At 44.8% G+C, this 5,943-nt stretch overlaps 1 long non-coding RNA gene across 2 annotated transcripts in view; it reads left to right on the top strand.

Annotated features, from left to right (window-relative positions):
* The first annotated feature begins 452 nt into the window (after positions 1–452).
* LOC103749423 overlaps positions 453–5,943 on the top strand; it is a 15,671-nt gene continuing 10,180 nt past the window's right edge. The window contains exons 1-2 of one of the 2 annotated variants that reach the window (XR_607939.2): positions 453–670; positions 1,999–2,137. This is a non-coding gene — a long non-coding RNA (uncharacterized LOC103749423). Of the gene's footprint in view, positions 671–1,998; positions 2,163–5,943 lie in introns of both variants that reach the window. The other variant, XR_001872887.2, reaches the window with a different exon arrangement.

The raw sequence follows: 5,943 nt of genomic DNA, 5'->3' as shown, positions 1-5,943 counted from the left end.
CTTACACAGAAAAGGTGAAAACCTGATGCTTCTGGCTCTAAACCCACACAATTTCTTCTGTAGTCAGAGGCCTTCAGAAAGCTGCTACCTGTTTTTAAAATGATGAGTTTATGCAAAAATTATGCTACACAAACATGTCTGCATTTTTTATTATAGGATTTTATTTTGCTCATTTCTTCAATAAACGTTTCCTGGTTTCTACTATGCACTTGATGGTGGTGTCACTGCTAAAAATACACAGAACAGCAGAGTCTGGAGAGATAATTTAAAGACAGAGGCAGCTTGAAATTGCCAATGCCCCACTGTGTCTGAAGTGAGAAAACGCCCATTCCATATAATTTATGCTAAGAGAGAAGACACATTTTTTAAGACACATTTTTTTATACCAACTGTTCCAACTTGATTTTAGGAAAGTCGTCTGTTGGTTCCTGGCATTCTAACTGTACCGTTGATGTGAGTGCATCTTTCTCTTGGTTTAAGGGCAGCACCTCTGCTGCTAAGAATAGGGCAGCTGGACCGAGGTGGTGAGCGCCCTGGCTCTGGGCCCCTGCCTGGCCCGGTCCTTGCAGCCCAGCAGCCCAGCTGTCCAACCGCTGAGCTTCGGAATCTTTCCAGAGCCCTGGAAGCCACGTCACCTGCTTCAGAGGCCTGTGCTTCGGTAAACGAGCTGGTAAGCGATGACTTGATCTCCACTCTTTCCTTTCTTTCTGACTTAAATTTGAAGATATTGGGACAGGAAAACAAACAAACAAACAAACAAAAAACCAACATTGAAGTATCATCTTACTTCTTTGATATTTTACTTATTATTCTTCGTTTATGTGTATGAGCGCACTGCCCCCATGTATGAAAGCGCATCTGTGTCTTGCAATGCCGTGGAGGTCAGAAAAGGGTGTCTGATCCCCTGGAACTGGAGTTACAGGCAGTTGTTAGCCATGTGGGTGCTGGAAACCAAACCCAGTTCCTCTGCAAGAGCAGTCAGTGCTCTTAACCACTGAGCCATCTATCCAGCCCCCTCTGTTTTGAACATATTAAAAGCTATTTTGAAGGCCTTTAATAAATTCCAACACTGGAAACAGCAACGCTATGAATATAGGTGAGTTTAGGTCCATTCGCTGTAGAAAATATCCTGGAGGACATGTTCGTGGTGCTGAAATAGTTATCCATTTTAGAAGTGGAAGAAACATTCTTTTTTAAAATATATTTTTATTGAATTTCTGTGTATTTCATACAATACATCTGAATCATATTTAGTCCTCCTTCCTTATGTGTAGTCTCCCATAGCCTACGGGACTTCATGCATTTTGTCATAAATGCTGAGGCCTATCGAGTCAAGTTTGTGTACCCGGATGTCCCTCGTTGTGAGTTCATCCACTGGGAGCCTGTTCACGCCGTCTAGCATCCCTTAGGGATCAGCAGTGATCACCTGCCAATAGCTCCTTGCCAAATTGGGACCTTTGGCCCATTTCTGCAGTTGTATGTTGATTTTTGTCTGATGAGTTTGTGCATGCTGTCATCATTGCTGTAAGTTCCTATGATCAGGGTCCCAGGAGGCTGTCAGACTCTGTTTCCCCTATGGTCACGCACCTCCTCCCTGGCTCTTACAATCTTTCTGCCCTGTCTTCTGCAATGGGCCCCGAGCCCTGGGTGTGTGAAGTTTAATATAGGAGTCCCATTCAGTGGCCCACACTCTGCAGACTCTTATCCCCGACACTTTGGCCAGCTGTGGCCTTCTGTGTTCATACCCTCAGATTTCATTATGATTCAGATTCCTTGGCGAATACATTCCTGGTTAAGGTTTTACCTTTGCAGTTTATCACCAAGGAGAATGTTTTATAAACAGCCTGATGTGGGTATGCTATCTTTGCCAGCTTCAAACGACCTCACCCACTCCAAATTACAGGGCTTCCCTGAGAAATGCCCTTGGGTACAGGTCCTCCTGGCAACACATGTCTCAGCCTGCGATAACTGCCACACAGGATTGTTTGACCCTTCTAGGCTGCTGGAGCTAACAGGAAATGATCCTGGAGCAAGTGTGCAGTTTATTCTGTGCCAGCAGGACCAGAGGGCTTGCTCACCAGCTCACCCTGAACAGCCTACTCAGTGACTCCCCCAGCTCTGAAGACTGTGAAATCAGGTCTGTCTTTTGTGTACTGAGTTTGGTAAGTCTCCACCTGTGGATAGAGGGCGGACCCAGGAAGTGTGCCTCACCCTATTTCCCTGTGCAAGTCACTGTGTTTAAATGCGATGAGTCAGATGCAGTTTTATGTGTGTGTGTCGTGCTGTTCGCTAGAAGCTCTGCTAGGCTATGCGTATAAACTGACTAACAAGTTAGATCTGGCCTTGTAGCTCTGCAAGTGGGAACAAAATCTAGTTACAAATATCAGTATGTCACTTCAGAATACAAACATAGACGTGAAGTACAGCAGGTTTGGGAGGAAGCAGAGGAGCCCCGATTTCCCTTGGTCCTCACTGAGGAAAGGTCTGCCAGGACAGGAAGGAGAGGAAGAGGCAGAGACACTTTCCAAGGACAGGTGGCAAAGTGAGCTCCATCTTTAAAAGCTCACTGGGGTTGTGTAGAAAGTAGACAGCATAAAGGACAAGCATGCACTAGGAAATGAGGGGGCTGTGGGGACACCACACATCAAGGCAATGGCATGTAAGAGGTACACTTTTAGGAAGGAATGGCTAGAAATGCAGAATGGGAAGCAATTGTGTAAGACAAGCAGGTGTGTCATGCACACAGTAGCAAACCTCAGCCCTGAAGAGCTCAGGGGAGTAGCCTCAGCAGGAACAGAGCTGGGGCAGGGTGGCTGGGAGGGCTGCAGATCGCATGCCAACTTCAGGCCTTTCTAGATCTAGAAGAGTCCCCCCCTTTCTTCTGTACCCCACTGGCATCCCGGGTCACTGCAGGCATGTCTGCCCCATGCAGTAATGCTCAGCCCACCCAAGATCCAGCTAGCACCCAGCCCTCTGGGCACTTAGCCTAATCAGTCCCTACATACAGAGTAGTCAGGCACACCCCCTGGCATTTTCAAATGCCCAGAAGTGCCCCTGGTTGATGGCAGGCCTTGGGGGGCGTAGCCATGCGTGACTAGCAGGAACTCTAAGTAGCTCCCGAAGCCGGGTGGGGTGTTGTTCTGAGGGATACTTTGTCCTTTCAATGCGATTAGTAAGACAGAGATGACTCTATTCTTTAAAGGTCTCTCAGTGACCACATTTGTCCTCTGAGAACTGGACAGCAACATTTCATATGAGTCATGTCTGTTTGCCAGATTATCATACGTTGTTATGGAGACTTCCACTGCCCAGTCCAAGGGTTCAGAATTCCTGAAGTTAGCCTCAAACTTATCCACAGTTTGTGGAGAGAACAAGTTTGCTTACTTTGTTAATCTTTAGCTACTTCCTGCTTTGTTCAAAGTGGAAGCTGAAGGGCTCAGTGCTGCCTGGGGCCCATGCTGGCCTTTTCATGAGTCAAAAAAAAAAAAAAAAGCCCCTGTGTTCTGCCTAGAGCATGTTAATGATATTTAAAAGAACTCCAGATCCCTTCCTAGTTATCTGAGTATAGGATCAAAGTTGTTCCCTTTCTAACATAGAAGCTCCACACATGTGAAAAGAATTTAAAAGCTCTTCACACTGTTTTGGGTTCATCCCTTAGCAAAATCTCCAGGCACATCTGAATAGCCATTGGCCTTACCCTCAGAAGTATTCTCCTTAATAAGATGTTTGGCTCATTCTTGCTATTTGAACTTTCTTGATGATATCTTCAAGTCTCTGAAATGCAGACTCAAGAATGATGCGTGATGGATTTTATGGCTTCTTCAGCACGCCCTTTGAGCTAGGCATACCCAGCTTTGCACTTTTACAGAACCCTATCACTGTGACCTGATTTGCCTTTGTTTATTGCCTATAAGGGTGACAACAACCATTCCACAAGGTGTCATTAAGAGGATGCAAGTTTAGGGGGATAAGGAGAGAGGAGGGAAGCCGGAACCATGATCAAAATGCATTGTATACATGTATGAAGGTGTCAACATGAAGCCTGTTATTTTCTACAAATTAACACATTCTAATAAAATGAATATGCAAGGTTAATAATGTAAATTACTTAGAATAGGCCTTATGCACAAATAGGTGCTTTAAAAATGTCAGTTTCCTTTTCTGGGAGACTCACTGCTCTGTGGTCATCCCCCGACTTAAGGGCACAATCTGGATGACTAAAACCCACATTAATTTGCCATTGTGTTTTTTTTTAATTTTATGTGTATGAGTGTGTAAGTGCACCCCTGTCGTGCAATGCGGGTAGAGGTCAGAGGAGGGTGTCAGATCCCCTGGAACTGGAGTCACAGGTGGTTGTTAGCTGCAATGTACATGCTGGGAATTGAACCCTGGTCCTCTGTAATTGCTGAGCCGTCTCTCCAGCTCTGAATTCGCCGTTGTTTTAAATGCACAAAGAACAAATGAATAATAGCACATGGAAAAGAGATATGTGTGGAGTGGAGCACTGGACACAGTTGGTGTGGATGCTCCGAATCATAACCATTCCCTGCCTGACCCCTGCAAACTAGAGAATCATTCTGACAACAGACTGAAGTCTACGACTTGTGTTCTCTGTCATTGGAGCCTGGTTGTTTTCCAATCTCTTCCTGTAAGTTCTGTGGATCCACAGGAACTGCACAGCTCTCTGTACCCTCTCAGGTCCACTAGTTCCCACAGCTCCTCTCAATGTGGCAACCTGGGAGGTCACTTAAGGGAGGTCCTCATCACTGTCAGTGGGTTGGTACTGGGCGTGGGAAAGCCCTGGGTTGGGTCATGCCTGAGCAGGTAGCATTTGGGTTTCACATCCCAGCCTCTGGGTAGGACAGGGTGCCTGGTTCCTCCTGGCTCCTCTTAAGGCCACACTCATGCCCTATTCCAAATAGCACAGGAAGAATCTACCTCTGCCGTATTCTATTTGACAATCTCTCATCGGAACTGAAAATAAACTGTGGTCCTATCTTCCATGGTTTCTGAAGGAAAAATACTCTCTGTGGCCTCTCTTCACAAAGCCTGATGTCAAGCCACAGAGCCAGATAAAAGGCAAATGCCTTTTGCACATCTGCAGGGCCTCCCTTTCCCTCTGGTGCCCAGTATTTATGCAATGAATCTTGGAGGCTATTCTCATGATTTAACAAATGGTCCAGGCAGAGCAGAATGTCTGCTTAAGCTTAAACCAGGGCCCTCCACTAAGGAAGGATACGACTTTAAATGTGAAGGGGACATTGCAATTGAACTGTAAGAAAACTACACATTAAGAAATCTGTGACAGAGGTCCTGAGAGCGTGAACACCAACCAAGGCCAGGGTAGCAAAGGCCTCCAAAGCCGGGCTGGTGTGTTTACCCTGGACTGGACAGACCAGACTGTCTTTAGACCCACTGACAAATCAGTTCCCATCTTCTATTTTTCAATGGCTTGTAGTTAAACCTAAAATATACTGAGTGGTATTGTGTACCTCTGAGCAAATACTGTTTTTCTCCACACCGGTTTATTTGTCTGTGCAGTTGGGGTGACTTTCCCTTTATTAAGCATGGCATGAGGTGTGAATCAGATGATTCGAGTTCACTCACTTGGTACATAGCCTGGCACGTGGTGTTAACTAATACAGGGGCTTTCTTCTTTTTTATTCTTAATATATTAAAGTAAAATTATTTGCCAAATCTAAAGTTAATAATTACCTACAGACCTTAAATGCTCATCACCTACCAATCATAAATAAGGTAGCAATGACCATTTAAAACTTTACTGTTAAAGCTTGAGCATCAGTGAAGGACAATAGTGAAGTTTATCTGTTGGTCCTAAGATTTTTTTTTTTAAATATTCTTTTTTATTTTTTTAGTAGAAGTGTATCACTACAGCTTTAACATACTTAAACTTTAACAGTTTCTAGAAAAAAGATACATCTC

This window comes from Nannospalax galili, unplaced genomic scaffold (assembly GCF_000622305.1).
Source record: "Nannospalax galili isolate Female #2095 unplaced genomic scaffold, S.galili_v1.0 scaffold366, whole genome shotgun sequence".
NCBI lineage: Eukaryota > Metazoa > Chordata > Mammalia > Rodentia > Spalacidae > Nannospalax > Nannospalax galili.
Note: the sequence above shows the minus strand (reverse complement) of the source record. Positions and strands in the feature narration are given on the sequence as shown.